The sequence below is a fragment of the Octopus bimaculoides genome, chromosome 18 (genome assembly GCF_046866305.1).
Source record: "Octopus bimaculoides isolate indiv1 chromosome 18, ASM4686630v1, whole genome shotgun sequence".
Classification (NCBI taxonomy): Eukaryota; Metazoa; Mollusca; class Cephalopoda; order Octopoda; family Octopodidae; genus Octopus; species Octopus bimaculoides.
In genome coordinates this window covers 1981398-2009258 of record NC_142945.1, presented here as the reverse complement: position 1 = coordinate 2009258, position 27861 = coordinate 1981398, and the positions used below count along the sequence as shown (strand labels likewise).

Below are 27861 nucleotides of genomic sequence, written 5' to 3'. Positions count from 1 at the left end.
TATCATGCGGTTGGGAGGCAAACTTCTAATCCATTCAGCAATATCTTTTCTGTCACTATAACTGACTGTTATAGTGACAGCAGCTGAAGAAGTAGTAGTAGTAGTAGTAGTTACTACTACATAAGTTATCTACAAAAAAATACAAGTGTTTGTCGTAGTGGTTGTGTCGGTTTTGGCAGCAACATCGACAATGGTGGCGGCGGCGGTACTCCGTCGCCTAAACCGGATGTCTACGTTGACACTCATACAAAGCCCCTAGTGTGTGTGTCGTACTGAAATATTGTTCAGCATGAGATTTTATGAAAGGATGAGTCAGAAAGCAATACAAATATTTCTAATTCACACTCGTGAATTTTTTACTTTCTGGGCTAAATGTACCTAAGGCCGAATTATCCAGCGTGTCTCTTATGTTTGAGGATGATTTGACTGTTATTTCTAGCAAACTGAGTAACCCCACAAAAGCTACTATGCTAATTTAGGGTCCATATGATCCTTAGGGGTCGGTATAGGATTTTGTTAAAATTTATGTGAAACAAACTCATGCTTTTATAATACACAGGCGTGGTGGTCAGGTAAGAAGCTTGCTTCTCAATCACATGGTTCCAGGTTCAGTCCCACTGTGTGACATCTTTGGCCAGTGTCTTCTCCTATAACCTTGAGCTGACCAAAGTCTTGTGAGTGGATTTGGAAGACAGAAACTGAAAGAAGTTGTATATACATATATATATTTGTGTGTGTTTGTGTTTGTCTCCCTACCATCGCTTGACAACCTATGTTGGTGTGTTCATGTCCCTGAAACTTAGTGGTTCGGCAAAAGGGACTGATAGAATAAGTACTAGGCTTACAAAGAATAAGTCCCAGGATCGATTTGTTCGACTAAAAGTGGTGCTCCAGCATGGCCGCAGTTAAATGACTGAAACAAATAAAGAATAAAGTGATGATGACATATTTAAGTAATAAAATGGTGGCTTTGATTATTAGCAGTGATTTCAAGTTGAAAAATAACAACAGTAGAGTTACCTGGGATGAACTAGCATCCAATCCAGGAGAAGGTTTCTCTCCTATCTGTTGGACTGTTTAGAAACCATAGTTAACAATTGTCTCAATGTTTGATTGTGATTCAGAAAAGATTACCTCACAGCTCTACATTCACACATGCTGTCTCATCTCTACTTTTTAAATCACTCAAACAACGAAATTTGATCCTGGGATCTGGGTGAACTTGTGCTTGCTCCAACCCACTCATCTCTCCTCCCATCACCCATGTTGTATCCAATTACCCTAGGTCTTGCACTAATTGCAATACACTCATGGTGACGGCAACGATGGCACTGACGATGAAAAGCAATAGCAATACTGATGACAGTGGTGATGAATATAATGGCAATGATGATGATGATGTTGATAATAATTATCCTTATTGTTGGTGGTGGTGATAATAATGATGGTGTTGTTGTTTGTGGTTTTTGTTGGTGATGATGATGATGATGATGATCAATCAAGTATCTGCTATCAAATACATTTCTAAGGATTTATGTTTTTGCTTTTTTTTTGTTTTGTTTTTGTAAAATGTAAAAAAAAAAAAGAAAAAATAGATCTAAAAATAAACAGCCATGCAAATATAGATGGGGTGGGGGACAGGGGAAACAAGTAAAATAGACCCCCCCCTCCCTAATATACAGAAACAACAACAACAACATTTAATTAGAAAACCATTTTAGGAATCAAATGGCATCAATTTTTAAGACTGAAATGTGATATATCAATCCATGAAGCTTACTTATGACAGTTCCAGAACCTTCATCTCAAAGACTCGTTTCCTTATTGCCATGTTCTACATACAACTGATTCCCTGGAATTACCAAAGAGAAAAAGAATTCCAGATGAGTCATCTTCTCTAAAATCTTTATTTTTCTACGTTTTAAGATTTTTTTTTTTTGTTTTTCTGGTAAAAAATACAGAATATTTAGACTGAGAAAGGAATATTCTGGAAGCTAAATGCTTCTTGAGATTTCAATATCTACAAAATAGACACACATGTATATATATATCATCAACATCATCATCATCATCATCGTTGTTTAACGTCTGCTTTCCATGCTGGCATGGGTTGGACGGTTTGACTAAGAACTGGTGAGCCAGAAGGCTGCACCAGGCTCCAATCTGATCTGGCAAAGTTTCTACAGCTGGATGCCCTTCCTAATGCCAACCACTCCAAGAGTGTAGTGGGTGCTTTCACGTGACACCGGCACGAGGGCCAGCTAGGCGGTTCTGGCAATGACCACACTCAAAAGAGGTTTCTTACCTCCTACCTGCACGGAGCCAGTCCGACGGCACTGGCAACGACCATGCTCGAATGTCGTTTTTCATGTGCCAGTAAGGTGATGCCGGCAATGATCACGCTTGAGTGGTGTTTTTTACGTGCCACCGGCGCGGGAGCGAATGATCATATGGTTCTGCTAATTACAGCTTAATGGTAAAATTTAAAAGTCTTTGTTTTGGCGCGCTAATTCCAGGAATATATCTGCAGAAAATATTTATTAAAATGTACCTTAATCCCCTGAGATTGCAGATAATATTTCTGAATCTCTTTGATTCTTTAAATGTGCTGGCCCCCTGATAATTAATTGATATTAATTAATATATTAATATATGACTAATTACCAGATCTTATAATAATATTATATATATATATATGTATATATATTATTAATAATAATTAATAATATTAGTGTGTAAAAACCATGAAAGCAAAATTATTAATTAATAAATTAATACACACATGTATGTATGGATAATTATATATCATTATTTTTAAGATATATATATGCATCATCATCATATATGTATACATATGTATGTGCTTTTGTGTGTGTATAAAAAATTCTTGATTAGAGAACAAACATCAAATTTGGGCGGACAACCTTATATAAACTCACATGTATTTCTTTTGTATGTTGAAGGCCATTGTACTATTTGCATATGCTGAAATTTATTGAATCGTGAGGTTATATAAAGTCGTTGGTCCAAATTTGATGTCTCTTCTTTAATCAATGATTTTTGTCTTGTGTCTCAATTTCACTTGAGCATTTCTTCTTTGCAGTCATGTATATCTTTTTGTTTCCATAAAACGAAACAAAAATTATTTCTCTTCACACACACGCACACACATATATGTAAATATATGTATATATAAAGTTAATAAAAGAAAATAGAGAAGGAAAAAATCTAATAAATACTTGGTTTATTTATTTGTATCACAGTGGAAAAGCAATGCAAAGCAAAAGCGAAACATATCTCTCTTAATCCTTTTGGCCCCTTGTGGAGCATAGGGCCTCAACAGTTATTTTCCACTTGTTGCGGAATTTAATATCAAACTATTGAAAACCATTTCAATTTTTTCCTCCGTCATCTCCTTCGAAAGCTTCAGCATTTTGAGATTGTATATATATATATAAAAAAAGGAAGAATAAGCTTTGAAAATTTTATTATAAATAAAAGGAGTAAAATCTTCACATTGTTATTAAAATGGGTCACATGTTTCAATCATTTTCAGACATTTAGTCATGCAAGAATCATCAGAAGATCAACAACTGTCTTGTGAATTTTCAGAAAATTTATTTTCTCAAAGAATTTCTTCGTTTATTTCAGTTCATTTTCTGTTTACTTATTGCTTGACTAAATTGTCTTTAAAACAATTGAAACCAGTAGCATATTTTGATAAGAATGTAAATGTTTTCCTTCTTTTATTCATGATAAAATTCTCATGTGAATCCTCTTAACCTTCTCAAAATGTATGTGTGTGTGTATGGACGGATGGATGTGTGTCTATCCCTCAAATATTTGGTCACTGCACCATTTCATATATTAATAAAGGAGATACTTTTACTATCTCTCAATTACAAGCTATTTATTCTGTTAAGTTTTATTCCTTGCTGAAAATATAATTTTGAATTGCTTACTGGTGACACTAAATGCTATAAAATTTTTTTTCAAAATTTCAGTCAAAGTGACAGGGAGAGAGTTCAATATTTCTCGTGTGTTGTCATAGAAGAGATAAATGATTACCCAGTCAGAAAAGAGAGAGAGAGAGAGAGAGAGATCAATAATGATGACAGAAATAGGTGTGTTGCTGTCGAGGAGATAAATGGTTACCTGGTCTCAACCACATGGTTCCAGGTTCAGTCCCACTACATGGCACCTTGGGCAAGTGTCTTCTACTTTCACTTCGGGCCGACCAAAGCCTTGTGAGTGGATTTGGTAGACGGAAACTGAAAGAAGCCTGTCGTATTTACATATATATATATATATATATATATATATATATATATATATATGTATATTTGTGTGTGTATCTGTGTTTGTCCCCCCCCCTACCATTGCTTCACAACTGATGTTGGTGTGTTTATGTCCCTGTAACTTAGTGGTTCAGCAAATTCACTTGGAAGTACCAACCAGCATCCATATCCTTTGGAAAAAGATGAGCTGTGAAAATTATTCTGCTGCCTATATTCTTTTAACTTCCCTCACTCTCAGTTACCCCAGAAACAGCTGTAAGACTTCAAATTCACCTCATGAGTTCTTTTTACGTGGAATTGGCTGTAAATGGAGACATTACATTATTAGAAAAGTTCTGTTTTCATCAGGTAAATATATGAATCACAACATTCAAAAACATTTGAAACCCAACAGTTTGTGCAACTTCATGATTCTATGACCATTGTCTAAATATAGGCACAGGCGTGACTGTGATAAGAAGCTTGCTTCCCAACCTAGATATAGGCATTTGTAGAGATCAGGGGTCCCCAAACTCTTTAGACCATCAACCCCTTCATGGAATCCTTGACTTCTCATCAACCCCCGGGCATGTACAAGAAAATAGAGAAATAATAATAGTAATCAAGTATATTTGAAGTTTTCAGGCATTTTTCGACCCCTAGAATAGTCCCATCGACCACTTTGGTGATTCCTGGCATAGATCATTACACCACCGACTTAAGTTTTCTCTAAACTTCCTGTAAAGAGCAAATTTTCTGCGGAAATCTTGTAGAGGTACATTTTCGTGGCTGAAGATTATAATTATGTTGATAAAATCCAGAGAAAATATTTTGCAAGAGTTTTTGGATCATTTTTCCCTCCCCACTCCCATTTCAACTTTGTAACGACTCATTTCAGAAATTCTAGCGTTTTTCACTTTTTTTTTTAAGAGTTGCGGTTCAAACATCACTACATAATCTAGATTCCCGAAAATATATTTGTGCAAAATGTCATTTAAATATATACCTTTTAAAGAGATTTATGAGTCGGGTGGGGGTAGAAACGACCCGAAAGTCCTTAGAAGAAAGTATTAATAATAATAAAAAATTATCAGCATAATCGTGCTGTAAAATTTTATTATTCAAAAAGTTGCAAGGAAAGAAAGTCGATGGGGCACCGATCTGTAGTTAGGCACGCGCGCGCGTGTATACAGGGAATTTAGGTTACAAATAAGAAAGAAAAGATGTCCCCACCACTTGTCTCTTAAAGATATCCAGGACTATATTGTGTCCTTTTTTTTTTTAATGAAAACGGAAAGGTGTGATTTGAGAGAGATTTGGTTGCTATATCTAGCAGACCGCATAGCGTCTCTTAAAAACGACAAGGAAAATTTCCACCTGATTATTTGTATAAAAGACACAGTTTTGCCAAGCATGAAACCATCGAAACACACAGAGCCTGTTTCTCGGTTACACAACAACCACTTTCTTTCACTCAGGGGTTTTTCTTTTCCTCTAGCATTACCCTCCTTTCTCTCCCTCTCTCTCTCATTCTAACTCTCTATATATCGAATTCTTTCATGCATATCCCATGCTCTCTTTATTACTCTCACTTCACTTACTCCTCTCTCTATATTTTGCTTTTTTTCCTCCCTCTTACTCTTCACTCATTCCCTCCCACTCTTTCTATATTTTTTTATATCTGCCACATTTACGTACTCCCTCTCTACTTTTTATTACTCTACTTCTTTCTCTCCCTTTTATCTTTCTTTTTTTCACTCACTCCCTATTTGCAATTCTCTATTTCTTCCACTTTCACTCCCTCTCTCCTCGTTACCATTTTATTTCTTCCCTTCGCTCGTTCTCAAATTTGACTACTCTTCGTCTTTTCATTCACTCCCTCTCTACCGCTTCCACTTACTCCCTCTGTATAATTTACTATATCAACCTTTTCTCCTCCTTTCCTCTTCATAAGTTCAGTCTATTCCTCTCTTACTCTCACTCCCTTTCCACACTTCACTCAATGCACCTCCTCCCCTCACTTCTTTACGCTATCGTCGCTTTCCCTCACTTCCTTTCTACTCTATTACTTTATCTCTCTTTCCCTACTGACACTCTTTCTACACTCTTACTCTATCCACCTCTTACCTTCACTTTCTCTCGTTATACTCATTCTGTCTCCCTCTCCCGTCTCACTTCCTCTCTATAATACCATTACGCTATCTCCCGACTCGCCTCACCTCTACGTTCTTACTCTATCTACATCTTCCTTCTTAACCTTCTCTCTACACTATTACTCTGTCTCTCTCTCTCTTTTGCCATCGTGCATCATCACACCCAATATTTTGCCAGAACCATCAGGACGCTTCCTTTCACTACAAGTCGGCAGTTAATATTTTGTTTTGCTTTTTCCCTTTTCATTTCTCCAGAAAAAAGAAAAAGAAAAAAAAAAAGCAAGAAAGGTGTAAAACAAGGTTAGAAGCTTTCTCATTTACACTCATTATATTCTTAGTCGTATTAACCATAATTATAATTATGGCCCGATCAACCTAAGTTTTTTTTTGTTTGCTTTTAATTATCCACTCACGTTTCTTTAACATTTTCAACTTTGGAAAGTCACCTACCTGCCTTCCTTGCTGTCTATCTTTCTATCTTTCTATCTACAACACATTTATGTAATCATTTCCATTCTTACGCAGCACCTATCTCTGTCTGTCCATCCATCCACCCGTCTGTCTACCTCTTTATTTATACGCCTGTCTCTATCCCTCTATCTGGTTATTTATCTAAATTACAGACGAATTTCACAGCCGCCCAGATTAATATTATTGTTTGGTTCATTCCTCGGCAAATTAACCTCAAAGACAGGGAACGAAACCAAACCCGAACCAACAACATTAAACGTACCCCCTCACACACCATTTCGGCCGGTTTCTTCTATGTCTTTATTCTCCCGGTTAGACAATTAATTCCAATTAAACTAATCAAACCTAACTTGTCAACAGACAGCAACACACATGCTGAACAGAATATATTTAGAAGGCATCTTTAAAAAACACAACATCGACATTTTTCCAGAAAGGATTAATGTGAAAACCAATAAAGGCCGTGCTTGTTAAATCGACAAGAAACGATTAAACCTTGTTGTCTATCTCTGTGAGTATTATAAATATATCTTTATTATTATTATTAATGTTTTTTCCTCGTTGCTTTAAAAATATCTATTTTGTTCCTTGTTATTTCTTTCTTTTGAGGGCAAAATGAAAAGGGCAATTATCAATGGTTCGCAAGTATTTTAGGGGTTCTAAGTTATTTACATCTAGTCTGGGGTACGTGTTCATATATTTTACAAAATTATGGGTGTATCTGATAATTGTCTACAGACCTTACGGACCTGGCTTACCATATTATACCTACCTATGTATATATATCAAGCTATCTACATGCATACATGTCTTCATATATACCTACCTTTCTACAAACGCCTCCCATTCTACACCTACCAATCAATGTATACCTTGCTCTCAACATACACACACGCATCTACTTCTCTACACACATTTGTATACTTAACTTCATATATACCTATCTCTATATTTCGCTATCTACACACATAGGGTTATTTAGACACATCTATACACTTAGCTTTATATACAGTCTATATATTGTATCTACACACACATACCTATTTACCTAGCCATCTACACTCCTACATCGATATATCCAGCTTTATACACACCTTATCTATATGCCTAGCTTCCTACACACACACATATATATCTCTATACCTAGCTATTTACATGTATACCCATTATATTTCGAGCTATTCACATGTCTATATTTTTACTTAAATCCACTTGTCTATGTCTTAATTTTCTATACACCTACATATTTATATAAATAACTTTTTATACGCTTGAATATCTATATAGTTATCTACCAACACACACACACACACACACACACGCAGACATATATATATAACTATATTCATAGTTATGTGCACACACCATACAAACCTACAAAACTATACCTACCTGTCATTATATCTCGCTTTCTACACACGTGCATCTATGTATGTACATATCTACACACCTGTATGTACATATATACCTATATACCCACCTTTGTACCTCTGTATACACCTATGTGTGTGCGTACGTATATATCATCATCATCACCATCGTCGTTTAACGTCCGCTTTCCATGCTAGCATGGGTTCGACGATTTGACTGAGGACTGGTGGACCAGGAGACGACACCAGGCTCCAATCTGATTTGGCAGAGTTTCTACAGCTAGATGCCCTTCCTAACGTCAACCACTCCGAGAGTGTAGTGGGTGCTTTTACATGCCACCGGCACATATTTGTATATATATATGTGTTTGTGTATATAAATACATATTTACACATATCTGCCTTTACATCTATACACTCACATACATGTGCCCATCTAACTATGTGCTTATATCTGTTTGTCACTTATTTATAGACATGCATGATTAGTTTCTATATGAAGAAGCTATACAAATCATGTCAGGGTCCCCAATGTAGAAAATGTAGACATATAGTGATAACAAATTTTATACCCTAGTCCTCTTTTATTTTCTACATACTACTTGAAAGAATGGACCCCTGCTGGCCCAAGTGGTACGATTAGTCAATATAGTTGAACAGCACATGTTCGATTGCTAGAGTTTGTAAAAAAAAAAATGCACAGGTTTGAATGATACAACTCATGCAGAGAAAACTAAGAACTTCCAGTTACAGTATTTACACATAAAGCACGACGGGCCATGATTGTGGTAATCAGATACGGGTTGACACATCCCGATTGTGGCCCAGATGGATGCATTTAATTTATGGGCGTTTGTTGGGGATTTAATGTCACTCAAACGCTCCAATAACCCACAGAATGCAAGAAGACTAATAGTTCAACTAGTGACTTTTCAGATGATGTAAAACTTTCCACCATTATATACTAAGAAGATATTTGAACTATTTTTTTTTTTTTTTTTTATGTGTACATGGTAGTCTCTTTTTCATAAAATGTACTCAGCAGTCCATGCGATGTAAGTACAAATCCTAGTGCTTTATGAGTTGATTCTTAACAAAGGGAGTTAACCATATTGTAGAAGTGTTATCTTTTATCTTGTCTCACTCATTGGACTGCAGCCATTTTGGGTCACCATCTTGATGGGTTTAATTGGACAAATCAACTTCAGTACTGAGATTTTAAAGTTTGGTACTTATTTTATTAGCCTCTATTGCCAAACTGCTAAGCTATGGTAATGCACACAAATCATCACCAGTCTTCAAGTAGTGGTGGGAACAAAGACACACACACTCACACACACATGTATTAAATGGACTTCTGATGGTAGTTTCCATCTCCCAAATTTACTCACAAGGTATTGGTCGTTTCAAGACTGTAGTAGAAGACACTTACTCACGGTGTCACATGCACATATGATGGACTGCTTTCAGTTTCTATCTATCAAATCCATTTTCAGAGCTTTAGTTGGCGCCAGGGCTACCGAAGAAAACACTTCTCCAAAGCGGCATGCAGGGGAACTGAACCTGGAACCATGTGGTTGAGGAGCTAAATATATATATATTTGTTGAGCTCTGTGGGGGACAGATCATTTTAATACCCATTTCCTCTTGCTTAGTTACATCTGGCATTACTTCAAAGAATACTTTGATAAAAAGTTGCTTACTTCATGATCATGATCATCACAACTGTATCATCTGTTGTCTATTCCCCCCCCCCCGCCTCCCTTCTGACCTGTGTAGGTGGAGTCTGCCTCACAGCATCAGTTCAGGGCCGCCTTAACTCAGGTGCATCTGTTAAATACCTAATGTTCCTAAATTTTCTGGAACATGTCTACCCTCAATGAACCGTAATAACCGTTCTGACTTCCTGAATGTGGGCAATTGAAGCATTAAAAGAAATGGCTTTATCTCTTCACAAAATGGGAAGGACAGACATTATATAATGTTGCTGGAGGTACACTATCAGCAAAAGATGTGGTGGTCGTGGCCTGACTTCCACATACGTCTGTTGAGTTAGGGCTGAGTCAGTTTAGAGCTTGGTCTTCAAATTTAGGTCTAAAATATTTGGAATATCTGGAGTGTTGACAGGTGATCTGTGAAGGCATTATTCAGCTGCTGTATAAGTAATATCTGTTTGAGTCCAAGTCACCACTCACTCGGTCAACCATTTATGTTTCTGTGCTTTCAGCCATTAACACTCACATTATTCTGTCAAATGCAGTGTCTTATTTATTCACATTGTTTTAAAGTAACCATTTCATTATCCTGTAGCTTTGAGATTTTGATGAGGTAGTTGTTAATTTTTAGAATGACATTGTAGGGTTGATGTGAGGAGTCAGATCTGGCCAGTTTGAATATAAAACAAGAGTATTTTTACCGGATATGGCCAGTTTAAATGTCTGTGTGCCACTCTCACTCAGCCAATCAGCTACCTACTTGTGCTTCAGGTTTGTTGGCTTATTACAAGGTTGCCGAGAGTGGTGGGATCACATCACCAGCCTATTGAATGTTAACTTTATTTGTCCTTTACTGTGTATGGTTTTTTTTTTAAAGGATTCATAGAGAGGGTGATCCCCCCTCTTCCCACCATCCTCTGCTCATACATCTACTCTACTGCTACGGTATATTTATGTGAGTCAGAAAGTGAACTTCTATACAAGTCTTTTGATGTGAAAAATATTAAAGTACCCTGTAACACTAACACAGTCATTGAGAGTACACTGCATGTCAGTCCGTTTCTCATGTCAGGCACAAGTCTAACCTATTGTTGTTCATTGAGGGATTGACACCACATAGCTCTTATCCTGTCTTATAGTGTGTTATGGACAAGTATGACGTGAGTTTCATCACTTTCCTGTCTAGTAACACGTAGAAATTGAATCTAGTAGCACTAAATTTATTGAAGTGAAATGCCTTGAAAGGGACTCAACAGGTTTTTGCCCAGTCAGTCTGGCCCATCCTTTCCTATCTGTATTGTTTATACAGAAATAGTGAATATTGGAAACTGTCATTGAATGTGTACTTATTATTGTTTTCAAGTCAGTGGGTGTGTTATCTAGCAGGGCATACCGACTGCACCCAGTCACAATTTCCCAAAAAGGTAAATTGTGAAAAGAAATTTAAAATCTTGTTTCAAAAATGTGAACACTACAAACTGTGATTCTAAAGTTAGTTTTGATAACTTTATCTCACTCTGTTCCATGACTCAGTATAGTAATATAACTTACTAGAAATAGCAGCCAAATCTCCATTGACACACAGATCCTACTTCATTTATTAACTAACAAAATCTCTATATATATAAAACTAAGAATGTCTGTGTGCATCACGAAAACACGAGAACTACCCAACCGATTTCATTCAGATTTTACACATGCCTTACTTAGGGTCCATGCAGTATCATAGGCCAAAAGCATTTTCAACTTCTTGCCTATGCAAGCGCAGAGCAATTGCATATCTCTTTAAGTATTGCATGTCAAAAGTGAAACAATAACATCTCTATTGTAATGTGAGATAATATTTTCAGTTTTAATAGTTTAACTATTAATACTTTCACCATGTATATATATTAGTTTCATTTCTATTAGTTTCACTATGTATTTATATACATGTTTGTATATATATAATATATATATATATATATATATATATATATATCTTTGTATAAGTATGTATATATGTGTATGTATATCATTGTATGTATATGAGGGGTGTATGAAAAGTCTTGAGCCTCAAAAAACAAAACATGGTATAACACTTCTGATGAAGGTACAAGACTTCAAGGCTCAAAGGCGTTGAAGGCTCGAAACTTTTCATACACCCTTGCATGTATGCATGTATACATATGCATGTATATACATGTTTATGTATATATTTATGTTTGTATATTTATGTAGAAATTTTATAATTGAAAAATTTACTATATTTAGTACATACAATTGTGTCTGCTGGTGGGGGTTTCCCCACCCCTGGTGTAAGCCCTCTCATTAGTTCTTCAATAGTTTGGTTCTGTCACAGCTTGCTCAAAGACAGCTTTGTCCAATCAGCTGCCATTTGGAAGAACAGTAAACCTGCACAGATTGTGGTCTTATTATAAACATACATACCACAACCAATGTTATATATATAGATGTATATATAGATGTATGTGTGTATATGTATATAATAATAATAATAATAATAATAATTTCTTAAGTAACCAGAAGATGGATTTGGTATTCATCTTTATTTTGTACAATGGTTGTTTTGACCCATCCTGCTACTGTCCTTTTCGGCCGGGACTCTGTCCGACATGTTGTGTTGCATCCATTTTGCTGTCCCAAAATGGATGCAACACACACACACACACACATATATACAGTCGTGTATATATATATATATATATATATATATAGTCTGGCTCCTGGTCAGCTCCTGTCAAACTGTCCAACCCATACCAGCCTGGAAAATGGATGTTAAAAGATATATATCCACACATGTATATACATTCAAGTGTATATATATGTATGCACATGTGTATATATGTATATATATGTATATGTACATACGTTATATATATATATATGCCTGTATGTATATATATATATGTATGTGTGTATGTGTATGTCATCATCATCCAGTGTTTTAAATCTGGGTTTTGTCCCCCTTAACGAGGATGGCCTGATCTACCTCAATGTCATGGCAACTGAGGTAGGCAGGTGCAGCCCACCCCAACCTTTGGGCTGGCTGGTACCCATTCTGGATTTTCTATGGGGAGCATGCCCTTGCTTACCCCCAACCTCAGTTTCTAGACATGAGTGGTCCTGAGACCAAGGCCTCTACCACGATTTTTAAGAAATGTGGTAGAAAACTAGCTCAGGAAGGCAGGGACACTTCTCCCTGAGAACCCTTTCAGAGCTCCCCCCTCACCTATGTATATATATATGTGTGTGTGTGTGTGTGTGTGTGTGTATGTTTGTGTATATGTGTGTTTGTTTAATCATGTCTGTGTGGATATAGATGTATTTTGAGTCGATTAATAAAACCTCAAAACACCAGTCACCTAGGTAACAGAAACTGTTGACTATTTCAAGGGAGTCCCTTAGCATTTCAGAGAATTGATGCCTCAGGTGTCTCTCCTACTTAACACACCTGGACCCCTTCCCTGAATAAGGGTCACCTTTACTTTATAATCCCACCACACCTCTTGTACAGCCAGTATTTACACCAAACACACTGTTATGGAATTTCTGCCAACTCCTTTTTTTTGTATATTGAGCATGGCCATTTTCCTGACACTTTTTGGCCCTTTCTCCTTTCCTCTTTACTAAACCTTAGTTTGTGCTAGGTTTACGTTAAGGCTCTTCAATTCCAGATCTGGAATTCCTTCCCCATTCCTTCTACACACACACACACACACACACACACACACACACACACACTAACAGGTTGCTTTTCTTCTTATAATAACATATCATTTTATGACTGTTTTATTGCTAATCGTAGCTATTCAAGCTGTTAGTTTCCTTATGGTGTATTCTCACTAAAAAATCTGTCCACAGTCTCACTGGCAATCTGTCTGCGTGTGTGGACGTGAATCTTTCTGTAGTCTGTAGGTGTATGGCTTAGTGGTTAGGGCTTCAGCTCACGATCATAAGGTTGTGAGTTCAACTCTTGGTGGCATGTTGTGTCCTTGAGCAAGACACTTTACCTCACATTGCTCCAGTCCACTCTGCTGGCAAGAATGAGTTGTATCTGTAATTCAAAGCTTTGTCGCATTCTGGTTCATGCTGAATCTCCCTGAGAACTATGTTATGGGTAGACACATGTCTGTGGAGTGCTCAGCCGTTTTCACATTAATTTCATGAGTAGACTGTTCTGAGTAGACTGTTCAACTGGAAGGAACCCTTTGCTGGAACCGACAGAGGGCCAGTATGTTTCTGTGTGTCTGTTTACCTTTGTCTCTCTCTCCCTCTCTCCCTGGCTATCTGTTTGTCCTCACATGCTTATCGTTTATAACAGTGCATTATCGTTACGGCCCTTCATTATTAAAAGAGATGTTGCCCCCCTCTCCTCCACTCACTTCCTCCTCCTGACCACTGTCTCCGATTCAAGCCCCCCCCCTCTTTACCTTCACTTATGAAGTATTTCTGTTGCCCATACAGCAACAGCAGGAACCTGATATTACACCATTGCATAGACACCATGTGTGGGTGTCTATATGGTTATAAACTAATCATGTAAAATAAACACATAAATAAGACATACAAAAGAAAAAGACACAAGCTCACCCCCACCCCCTCCGCAAACAAAAGCCAACTATTTCTGGTGAGTTTCTGCTAATATAGTGTTGTATTACTGGATGAAGGTCGTCATCATCATCATCGTCCTCATTCAATGAAACATGATTTGTCTTTCAGGGACAGATTGTGGCTGTGATAATATTCTTAGTTTAACTGAAATTTTTTTCCATCTTCCTGACCATTTCTCTTTCCCTCTCTTTGTTTATCCTTCTCTTTCTACCTCTCTCTCATAGACTCCTCTTTCTTTCTGTCTGTCTGTCTCTCTCTCACTGTATCTCTCTCTATCTTTATTTTTGCTTTCTCTCTTCTACCCTCTCTCTCTCTCTCTCTGTCTGTCTGTCTCTGTTTCTCTCTCTCTCTCTTCCTTCCCAGTTGTCTGATTCTCTATTTTCTCTTTTTTCTTCCTTGTGCTGGTTTGTCATTGGACTATGGCCATACTGAGGTACCACCTTCAAGGGTACAGTTGATTATATTGACCCCTAGTACCTGTAGATTGGTTCTTATTTCATACACTTTAGACGTAACCCTTAATTTCCCATTCTCCTCATGTCACCTCTTTCATATTCACTTAATTTGCAGCATATTTCCAAACTAATGCACAACCATCTCTGAGCTGCCTCTACGCAACAAGGAGTCCACATTCAATCCTATCTAACGCCTGATCTCTTTCATTACTCAGCATTATCAGTAATTGAATTGAATTGACATTTCATGGGCACCTGTGTCAACACTTTGTAATATCACAGACAAATCTGATGCAATCTTCGTGAACAAATATGATGCGATCTCTGTAACATAAAGAAATATGATACTATCTTTGTGGAGGAGTGCTATACGGTCTTTGTGGAGGAATCTGATGTGTTTGTGGATGAGTGCAATGCTGTCTTTAATGCAACGCTGTCCTTGTGGACGAGTGCAATGCTGTCTCTGTAAGCAAGTGCTTTTGATAGTCTGGCAAAATGGAATCACCGGAAAAATGGTATCACCGGAAGGTTAGCAGAGAATATAGTCTGTATAGCAAATGCGCAGGTGCAATAAGCACTAAAAATGCACAGGCAATAGGCCCCTTCAAATACTACTTCTGTTACCTAGGAGACCAAGTTAGCAGTGGTGGAGGAAGTTCTGAAATTATAATTGTCTGGATAAGAGGCTGGGCAAAGTTGAGAGAGCTTCTACATTAACTGAGTAACTATGGTAACTAAGGACCTCTCCTTCAGAGATTATATGATGGCTGTGTATGTACAGCTATGTTACATGGCAATGAAACTTGGGCTTTGACTACAGAGGACTTGTGAAAGCTTGAAAGAAATGAAAGCAGCATGCTTTGCTGGATGGGCAATGTTTGTGCAAGCATAACAGTGTAAATGATGAAAGAGGAGAACCGGGTATTAGAGGCATTGGATGTTGTGTGCAAGAGAGAAGACTGTGCTGGTTGGGTCATGAGGACAGCTGCATAAAGAAATGCCAAGCTCTAATTATGGAGGGTACTTGTGGAAGGGGTAGACCCAGGAAAACAGACAAAGTGGTGAGAGAGGATCTTCTGATGGTGGGTCTCACTGAAGAAATGACAAGGGACCAGGAGATGTGGTAATTTGCTGTACTTGATAAGACGCATCAAGCTAAGTAAAACCACTGTCTTCCCCACATACAGCCCGGTCCTTTTACAGGTGCTGGGGTCACTTTGAAAGCACCTGTGCCAGTGCTGCATTAACACACCTATGCTGCTGGTGCGTAAGAAACACCCAGCACACTCTAAGTGGTTGGCATTAGGAAGGACATCCAGCTGTAGAAACCAGTTGGAGTCTGGACTGCTCCCTGCTAGCGAGCTCCATGTCAAACCATCCAACCCATGCCAGCATGGAAAGCAGCCCCAACATCACAGGTGACAGATTATTGTAATAATAATACTTTATATAATGCGCACAAATTGAAGTACCCTGTCTAATTTATATCAACTAGAGTACCTCATAAAATGCACATGAGCATTAGATATGCTGTCTCTGTGATATGAAAAGGCATTGTTATATGAGAACCAGTAGCATTATTCCATGAGTACATTCCCCGTCGGTGTCTAGTGACAAGAATCATGTATGGGATAAAAGCTTTCTGCTTTTGGCTATTAATCTGAAAGACAAATTTTTGAGAGCTGCAAATGGAACCATCTCAGCTGACAGAAAATTCTTTCAAAAGTCAAGTGCTGCTGCACTTTGTTATTCTTGCTTCTGAGAAGCTTCTTTAAGCTTGTCTCTGTCCAACTAGTCCATCACTCTGTGTGTGTGTGTGTGCCACCCATGCTAGCATGGAAGACGGACGTTGAGCGATGATGATGAAATGATCTCATTGCATGAATAAACAACAATACAATGATGAGATGTTTATATATATTTATATAGTACCATGTTTATGTATATCTTATATGCACACATCTTACATACAGATATATGAAATGTCTCGGCAGCTGTGCCGTTCCATTCACCAGCTCTGATCATCACATCTTCCTGATTTATGTCAGTTTATAAATTGTATGTTGGGGGTGGCTGTGTGTGTGTGTGTGTGTTTGGCGATGTCAGCTGCTTAATAATCCTGCTGTTAGTAGTTTACTGGTTTTAATGTCTACATGAACACAGGAATGTTCTGTGTATGCTGCTAATTTTTTTTTTATTAATTTTGGCTGGAATCAGATGATGGTATGATTACACACACGCACACTGTATATGTATGTATAAGGGAGTAGGGTGTGTTGTTGGTTGAATTGTTCCTGGGACCTACATGGCTGGGACCTACATGGCTGGTACCTGGTGGGATGAAAGACAAAGTTGTCAATGGTGAAATTTGAACACAGAATGTATTATGTGAAACTAAAAATAAACTGGCAGATTGATTCTAATCCAGCATAATGATAGTAAGAAGAAGAATTGGAACAGCCCACATTCTATACAAGACCTTATCAATTCAATAATACAACCCAAATAAAAGAATCTGCAAACACAAGACAAACTCATGCAGTAAATATCCAATAAAATAAACAGCCCCACAACATGTACCCTACAGGGTGGATACCCAACAAAACAACAGCAAAAGACTGCACCACACCTCACACACACACTCAAAAAAAAACTGTTGCAATACAATACTGGGAAGAGTTTGCACTCCCACCAACAAAGAACATTGCTGCACACACCTCAACAACCTGGTGGTGCAGCAGGTGGTGCAGTAGAAATCTGCCTGAAACTATCAAATGTTGAGTAATGATAATGATGTAATTTATTTGCCACAAGGGCAGACGATGAGGGGGGCCAATTCAAAGATACATAAAGTGTTGGGGTTTATTGACCCGGAAAAGATGAATAAGTCGACCTTGGCAGAATTTGAACATCAGGCAAGATGAAATGCTGCTGAGCATTTTGCTCGGCACAGTAAGGATTCTGCCAACTTGGCACCTTGATGATGATGATGATGATGATAGTAGTAGTAGTTTCTTGTTTTGGCACAAGGCCAGCAGTTATAGGGAAGTTGGATGAAAGGCTAAGTCGACCCCGGTGGGATTTGAACTCAGGACGTAGTGATGGCTGAAATACTGCTCAGCATTTTGTCCAGCCAATTCTACCAGCTTGTCACCTTAGTAATAATAATAATAATAATAATAATGTTTTATGTTGCTAGAAGGCCATATATTTTAGAGGAAGGACTTAGTCAAATGAATTGATACCATTATTTAAATGGTACTTGATTGACCTTTCCTCACTCTCAGCCCAGGAGAATGAAGGGCAAATTATCTCCAATGGAATTTGAACTTAAGATGCAAAAAGGATTAACTAAATAATGTCAAACATTTTATGCCAAATACTCTGATATTTCTACTGCAACTGCTTCCTTCCCTCCCACCACCACCACCACCACTATGGCAACCATAATGTATCTGATAGGTGTTATCCCACTGAGTATATTTTGACAAAGCAAGAATACTGCTGTTGGTGTTGGGCTAATAATTTCTAAATGGTATTTCCATTTTTTGTTTTATTTCTGTTTCTATTGGAAGCATACTGATTTCAGTTTATTTTTTTGTTTCTTTTCTGCCAGTTTCTGTCTGTCTGTCTGTCTTTCTCTCCATCTCTTTCTGTGAGATGAAAGACATGTTAAAGAACACAGACACGAAGTAAATCTTCAATGGAATACAATTTCGGTTAGTTTTGATTTTGGTAATTTTTCTTTTTTCCAAGTTAGAATGGAGGGGTGGGGCACCTTTTCAGGCCCACCCAGACTGGTGAGATTGGTGAGGTTTCTACAGTATACTCAGCCAACTAAACTCAGTTAACTCCTCCCCACACCAAAAAAGAAAAAAAAAGAAGTTTGCAGTTGGAGTGTCTGTTTTCCATGCTGGTATGGGTTGGATGGTTTGGCAGGAGCTGACAAGCCAGAGCTGTACCTTGTGGTTCTTAACTTTTTGTGTTCTGGCAGCAATGGCTATATGGTGACACTGCTACCAAGCTATATTGGTTCAATTTGATGGCCTTTCTACTGGATAAACACCAGTGTTGTAGAGAGTAGAAACTTGTACACATGGGTAACTGCCAGTTTTTCTCAAAAATGAATCTTGCCTCAGCCTGTATAAACCTGGGGAGAGACATGGTTGACCTTGACTCGGTGTGAATGGTTGTTGATTGAGACTGCAGCTATGTTGGTGTCTGTGTTCTGGTCAGTGACTTTCTTCTTCCACTGTCAACTGACCTGACTTTCATCGATATTGTAATTGTGTCACGTTGTCATCATCCTATTCTAAAACTGGGATTCACACAGTAATACCATATATGGGTCACATTCTAGCAGACAAAAAGTTTAGATAATATTCAAAATTGAAAATGTTTTCCTCACTGGGATGAGATGATTGGGCACTTCTATTAGGAGTTGGCATGGCTGGCTGGACATTGAACCTGTTTTGGCACTAGAGGCAAACACACACACACACATGTGAAATATTTAGATACAGTGTAACAGAGAGAGACATTACAATTTGTTAATTGAATGCAACTGACATAACCACTTTCTTCTCAGGATAAATATGCTCACATATGGAATAGAGAAAGAGAGGATGAGAGAGACAGTGAAATGTCTGGTGTCAGTTAAGCCAGCACCCAATCTCTGATGCCAAAACATCTCAAATGCTTTCCCTACCAACTGTCTGCTAGAATAAGGTCCCCTTTCCTAGCGAGAGGAATCAACAACTCCTTTAACCCCTAGGTATTCTGATTATTGTTTCAAATGTAACGTTTATTTATTCAGGTTGTTTTCAATTGATCATGCATATTCTCATAGTTTTGAGATTTCAGTGACATGATTGTTCATCTTTAGAATGACATTGTAGGATAGGTGTGAGAAGTCAGATTTGGCTAGTTTGAACATAAAACAGTTTGAGTATTTGGGCGGGATATGATTGGTTTAAATACTAAAGGGGTAATGAATCTGTACAAAATTGGTTTGTGAGGTGGTGGTCAAGGGTGGAGAGTATCTAAAATGTTCAGCAAAATCTGATAAGAGTTAAGTAGCCCAATATCTGATAAGTTGGAGCCAACTATATATTAAAATCAAATCAGATAATCCACATCATGCGCTCCCCCCCCCCCACTGCACTATTTCTGTTTATCTGGGTGACAGGTCATATATATAAATGTTGACAGATCTTCAAACCTGTCCTTGTATAAATTAACAGTTTATCAGATAGAAGGTTTATATAATACATTAACTTTTTCCTTGTTTCACTGTCTTTTGAAAAAAGAAAACCCAGTATTGTTAGCATGTGTCGTATGTGTGTCTATAATGACTAAAACAATTCAAAGATAAAAACATGAAAACAGACAAATATCTAATAACTTACTTTGAAAATGGTGAATAATTGCTTTATTAAAAGTCTATTGAATTTTATTAAAAAGTCCCCTTAAATCAGAAACAGTTCTTTTCACAGAACTCTAAGGTTACTTGGAATCTAATTTCAGAAACTTGTTTGAAAGCAATCTATGCAAGCTTCTCCTGGTTCTGTGATAAATTAATCTAAATGCAAATCTCCAATCAACATTTTATTTATCTTTCAAATACTAACTTAATGAGTTATTTGACTAAATTCTTCATTCTTTTCAAAATCATTTGAAACAAAGGCAGTATATCACCACAGAAACATGGGAACAAAAAAGGATTAAAGTGACCATTATCAAAACCTTCCATCAAAGTTTCATGTGAATTCATGTTTCAAACACTTTCTCAGTGACTCTTATTTTCAGAATGAATTGAAACAAAGGAGTGTATTTTAAAAGGATTCTGAAACACTAGTCTAATGGAGATGGTAGGGTGTAACATGGAGTTATTTCTAGCATGTCAGACAACCCCTATAGTGGCCCCTGCAGTTGTACTTGTGTTAGAAATCAGTGGTAGGGAGTACTGGAGGGCAATGAGTGCCCAGAATAATTTACCTTGTGGTATTTAGTTCCGTCCTGATATGTTCTGGGTTCCAATTTCACTGCAGTTCACTTGACCCTTTTAATCTTTCAGTTGACTGGCTTTTGAGAGAGGTGGATCAATAATAAAAAGTGCCCATGAAATATTGACTCAGATCTAAATCAGCCCCTACATCTACCCCAACCTCTTTCTCAAACTTCTGTTGGCCCCTTGCCAGTTTTGCAAGTAATTCTGCTGTGCATCTTATTCGATTTCCATGTTGCTGTTGTTGCAGCTGCTGCTGGTTCTTTTTTTGTTTTTGTTGCTGTTTTCTGTGTTGAAACTGCTCTGTAATATTGCTCTAATTTAACATCAGAATTATTAATACCTCTTTAGTCTTTAGTACGGCATGTTTAAAGCAAGGGTGGATAGGGGGAAGCCATGGTTTGTGAATGGGTGTGCATATTTTTGGAATTACTGGTGAATTTTCTGTGCTAGGAAGACGGGGACGGAGAGAAGTTTGTTCTGCTTGAACGGAATCAAGTTACAACAGTGAGACACCATGTTAATGGTCTCCTCTCTTCCTTTCTCTGTTTTTTCATTACGACTTACACACATCTATGATGATTTTGTTTGCTTTCTTGGTTTCTCTCGTTATGTTGCTGCTATTAACTGATTATTATACTGAATTTAAAAAAAAGCAATCAGAAAGTTTTAATAGTGTTGCTTGACCTGCTAAAAAACAGCAGCCTAAATCTCCTGACCTGTGGCTGAGCGTCAACGATCTTTATACAGTGAGATAATTTTTGGTTTTGCTAACTGATCTTGGTCAAGGTGATTAAACTTTTCTGGCTCAGACTACCTAGTTCATGAATAGGTACAGTGAGGAGGTAGATAGATGCAGTCCACTGATATAATTAATATGTAGCATTACTTTATAATTAATGAGGTACTTGCGGTGGTATGTCACCTTTCAAAGTGATGATCTGAAGTATTCCTTCGAATAGGAATCCTTGCAGAAGCTTTTCAACTGACTTTGTTCCAACCAGTTCTTTTGTCGTTGCACCAAAGTTGACTCCATCTGAATGAATTGAAATAATTCAAGAATTCTAATTAAAATAACACAGATAAAACAACAAAAAATTTCCAACAAAACACATTGTTAACATCGTGTGAGAAAACTCAGATAAAAAAATATTTCAAACAAATATAAATGAAAAAATAAACAAAATTTGTTCTAAATTGGTAACATTTGGCATGTAGCACCGATTGGTTCAGAGCATCATTCTACACTGCCTTCTGCATTGTTTAATTAGTGTACACCATCACATGTATATATTAACCTATTGTTCTCTCTTGCTTGTTATTGAGGCTGTGATAGAATTGGTGCTTAAATATTTTTCCTCTACCATTTATTTTTTGTCTTGGGATTTCAAACTTTCAAGAATAATTGAATTACAAATCTTTATTTGATTTTGTGTTTCACTGTTTCTGTGAATAAACTGTTTATGTTGAATATGTGTGTGTGTGTGGGGGGGGTTGAATTTTGGTTTGTTTGCTTTGACACCCTGCCTTATTTCAATCAGTCGTCGTGATGTGGAGCTGTTGGTACTTCCCTAAAGAATTTTCACCAAACAAACTGACCCCCGATACTTATTTCTTTTTCAAGCCTGGTGCTTATTCTGTCCGGCTCTTTTGCCGAAACATTAAGTCACAAGACATAAACATATCAACACTGGTTGTAAATCAGTGGTGGGGGGCAAACACACATATGGGTGTGTGTATATTTCTTTCAGTTTCTATCAGATCCACTTGTGTGGCTTTGGTTGGCCCACAGCTATAGTAGATGATACTTACCTAAGATGACATGCAGTGGAACTGAACCCAGAACCATGTGGTTGGGAAGCAAATTTCTTGCCACCCAGCTGACTGGGGGTCTGCACAGTTCTGCAAGTCAGTCTTTGTTAATATAACTATAAAGACTACTACTATTAGCACATCAATTGGAGTGTCAATGGACTTGCTAGAAATGGTAGCCTAATCTCCCTCAAACCACACCCTTAATGTCTAAAAAAAAAAGCTGGAAAGAGCAAGGAGAATGTAGTCTGGAAAGTCGGCAAGTTCCTTTTGAGTGTTGGGTCTCCCAGAGGTAATGACCAACACGTCTGGCATTATGTTGCGTTTGAGAAGACGACCCATCGAGCTGAACAAAATCGCAGTCATGGCAGATACTGGTGTCATGCAAATTGGCACCTGTGCCAGTGGTACATAAACGCACCCCCGTGTCACTCAAATGGCACCTGTGCTGTTGGCACCTAAAAGCACCCATTACACTCTTGAGTGGTTGGCATTAGGAAGAGCATCTGACCATAGAAAACCATGCGAAATCAAACTGGAGTTTGGTACAGCCTTCTACCATGCCAGCCCAGTCAAACCGTCCAACCCATGCCAGCATGGACAACAGACGTTAAATGATGGTGATTTGTGAATGAAGCAGCTTTGATCATTGGTCTTCTCAGTCAGGGCATGCCTGGTTGCTAAGCAACTGTAACAGCTTCACCTTTGCCAAGTTGATCCTTTTGGCCAACATAGTGGGCATCACTATTACTTTGACCGTGACCACAACTGCTATTGGCATCATTAATACCAACTCCACAACGCTACTAAAACTACCGTCACCGCGACACTACTGAGACCTCCTCCACCATCACTGCTGCCTGCCAAATTACATTATACTATTATCACCACCACTACTACCATTGTTGCTACTACGTCCACCATTACTACTACCACCATCACCACCACACTCCTATAGAAAAATCACTCCATCATTGACTCCACCCTGACTAAGGGCTTCTGACATCATAATCACCCATAACCACTAGTATTACCACCACCACCACCACCACCAGCAGATTGAGAGACAATGTCCTTGTGGTGTAATGCAGAAATATGATGTATGCCTATATATATATATATATAATATATATATATATATAATATATATATATATATAATATATATATATATATAATATATATATATATAATATATATATATATAATATATATATATAATATATATATATATATATATATATAATATATATATATATAATATATATATAATATATATATATAATATATATATATATATATATATATATATATATATATATATATATATATGTGTGTGTGTGTGTGAATGTGTACATATATTTTTTTTTCTATTTGGTAGTGAAATTACTTTTAAGATAAGAAACAGCTTTGTTCTTCTCTGCATTTCTGTCCATTTAATTTCAAACCAACACTAAATGCATTTCCTTCACATTCTTCACAGCTCCTAAAATTACATCTCTCCCTCTTTCTCTCTCTCTTTCTCTCTCTCTCTACAATACTGGATATAAACTAGTAAAACATCCCAGCTTTATACCACCACATGTCTGCTTTTTATTGATTACCAATAAATTTTTTTGTTTTTTGTATATGTTTTTTTTTTGTAGTTTCTGTAATATTTTCATTATATTTTCTTGGTAATCGATAAAGAAAAAAAAAGAAGTGTGATTGTAGTGAGAGGAGATAGCATTAGTGGGCATTTTACAGGTGAAATCAATCAATCAATCAATCGGGGGAGGACACGTGAAACAATTATAATCGTTTTGGATAAGAAAAATGAATATTAAAGTGTCGATCAAAGTCAGTTTATTGCTTTGTAAGGAAATCACTGCAACTCTGCTGCCCGTTATGTCATGGAGGCCAGAAAAAAGCATTTCCTTTTGTAATGTCACATGTTACCTGGCTGCTGCCCTTGTGTTTTATAAGAATAGGTTGGGGTCACTTGGTTGATTGGTTGGTCAGCTGGCTTGAAGTGTGTTTTCATACATAGCCTCTGCACAGATGCCCAATACATATCCTCACTTTATAGTGCTACTTGACCTTTAACAATTGGAATCATGGGTCTGCTGATTTGTGAGAAGCACGTTGTGGATACAGGTGTTGTTGTGTGGTTAAGACCTTTGCTTTGCGACTCTGTGGTTTTAGGTTCAGTCACACTGTGCGATACCTTGGGCAAGTGGCTTCTGCTATGGCAGTGGATCGACCAATGCCTTGTGAGTGAATTTGGTGGATGGAAACTGTGGAAGCCCACTGTGTGTGTACAAAGAAAATTTTGAATTAGCATCATAAATAAGTTCTTCGTACCTCATAGATTTAATTAATCTAATTTAATAGCCAGCTTAATACTGGAAGATCACAAACTTGGACCACCAAAGACTAGGATTGCAAAAATACACTTTGACCTACTTACAGGTGTAAGAATCTCATTTAGAACTTAAACCTAAGGTCGGGTTGCGGTCAACCATAGAGAATTTTCTATCAGCCATATTAAGTTCCTACCACCCCCATTCTTCTCTCAAAAACTATTGTAACTTAGCAGAATAACATTAATCAAACATCCGTGAGTTAGTTTGCTTCAGACCACATCTGTGGAGAAACCTTGAATAAAGCTTCCTTGATTGCTACCCAGTTAACAATAGCTGGATGCAAATGCAACTATGCAGCAGAAGTGTACATTGGAGAGGGAATAAGTCGATTACACCAGCCCCAGTGCTCAGTTGGTACTTATTTTATTACCCCATCCCCCACCCAAAGGCAAAGTCGATTTTGGTGGAATTTGGTGGAACTCAGAACGTAAGGAGAAATGAAATACTGTTAAGCGTTTTGCCCGGTGTGCTAACAACTCTACTGCTGCAACATATTAATACCATCTCTTGTCAAACCCCCACACACTGTCACCGACTCCCAACCACATGATAAACCACTACCGGCGCTAATCACGACACACCACCACCACTGGCCCTAACCACAACACACCCCTATTGGCTCTAACCATGATGCAACACACTGGACCTTTAACAGTGACATAGCACACTGCCCGCTCTCTCCCCATCACCCTCACACACAACATACCACCAGCCCTGTTGTATATGAGATGTACCAACCCATAATTAGTAAACCTAAATTGGATTTAATCAAACAGCTTCATTGATAAGAGTATTGGCTGATAAATTAGTGACTTTAATTATAAGTCAGCCTTGAATATTTTTGCCATGAGCTGAGGGAATAGATACATGCAGAGCAAACCAATAATTTATAATTACTTTGGCTATCTACATAACTCTGTCTCTCTCAATAATATATTGAGATGTTTGTATATCTATCTAGATGTGTGTGTGTGTGTGTGTCTGTGTGTGTAGTCTACAGTAAAGAAAAGAACTCAATGAAACAATAAGGTTACTTGGTGTTTGTCTTCATACATGGTCAGATGTTATGACTGTCATATATCTGTGTGTGTGTATTTAGAGATATATACATACACCCCTCCCCCATGATATATAAGATGCAATCTCCCTTCATAAACAACAGATGTGGTTTCTGCAGTTTTTTGCTGAAACAACCTGCAAAAACGACTTGTTTATAGTCATCAAATGTTTGTGCAGCCTGCTAGTTCTCTCTCTGCATCATATTGACATTGCCCGTACGGGTGCACAAGTGTGCTACACATCAGATGTCAAAGTGAAGAACAAAATGCACCACCTAGTCCAGGAACTGAACCCACAATCTCATGAGGGCAACCCCCTAACCACTAGGCCACATGCCCTTACACACACACACACACACACACACACACACACACACACACACACAGAGTAATCTATACAATAAAATTGACTCCAAGAATAGTTACTTCAACAGTAAATGTTCCAACCTTATTTTTAAACTTGGTTTGAAACAACTACCTCATTTTAAAACACACACACACACACACACACACACACACACACACAATCACGTATGCTTATACACTATAAAACATATGGGTGTTTGTAACAATTCACATTTTAATGTAGTAAATTTGTACATTATATATATATATATATATATATATAATGTACACACACACAGACACATATATGTATCGTGGGAAATAATGTTATCTCTTACCTAAGAATGAATTTAGTCTTATCAGAAAATGTTTTGTTATCATTAAAGTGTCTGAATTGGAATTTGGAGGTCATTGTTTTTAAAGCAACAAATATTGTGGTCTCGATCAACACCAACCAATAACTCTGGGAATCTTTGTCTCTGGAAAACCAGGAATGGTTATCTTTGCAGTGAATATAAATAAATGTTAGAATGTTTGAAAATTGTTGCAGTTAGTATCTATCCTTTATCTTTATGAGACCTTCAGCGTTCACAAGGCCAACAGTTTAATCATATTTAGAAGGACCTCGGTAGTTAAATAACTCTTCTTGAAAGAGCATCTGACATTAACCCTTGAGCATTTAAACCAGCTATATCTGGTCAAAATATTCTACCTGTTTGATGTTCAAACTGGCCAGATCTTGTCTCTCACACCTACCCTACAATGTCATTCCAAAAAATAATCACATGATCAAAATCTCAAAGCTACGAGATTAATACAGGATTAATTCAAAATGTGAATAGATAAGGATTACATTTGAATTGCTCAGGGTTAGACTTTACTGATTCAAATACTTAACATGATTCTAAATATCATGCCACCTTGCCTTACCACATCATACTGTACCACACTGCACCTCATTGCACTATGCCATGCCACAGCAAGGAGAATGAGACAATTGGGCATTGCTGTTTTGGTGCTGGCAATTTGGTTCAGTGATTGGATATTGAGCCTGTTTTGGCGACTACTTTTTGGTGTGTGTTTGTGGAATTTGGGATCATTTAATACAGGGGTCACCAAAGTGGTTGATATCAACCCTTAGGGGTTGATGGAACTATTCAAGAGGGTAAATATATACACA

At 37.5% G+C, this 27861-nt stretch overlaps 1 protein-coding gene across 6 annotated transcripts in view; it reads left to right on the top strand.

Moving 5' to 3' along the window:
* Positions 1–6393: 6393 nt before the first annotated feature.
* Positions 6394–27861, top strand: part of LOC106871368 (alpha-1,3-mannosyl-glycoprotein 4-beta-N-acetylglucosaminyltransferase A) — an 85259-nt gene continuing 63791 nt past the window's right edge. The window contains exons 1-2 of one of the 6 annotated variants that reach the window (XM_089365593.1): positions 6394–6730; positions 7054–7412. The gene's annotated coding sequence lies outside the window, so the exon portion shown is untranslated. Of the gene's footprint in view, positions 6731–7053; positions 7413–27861 lie in introns of those variants that run through there. The other 5 variants (XM_089365591.1, XM_089365590.1, XM_089365592.1 and 2 more) reach the window with 5 other exon arrangements.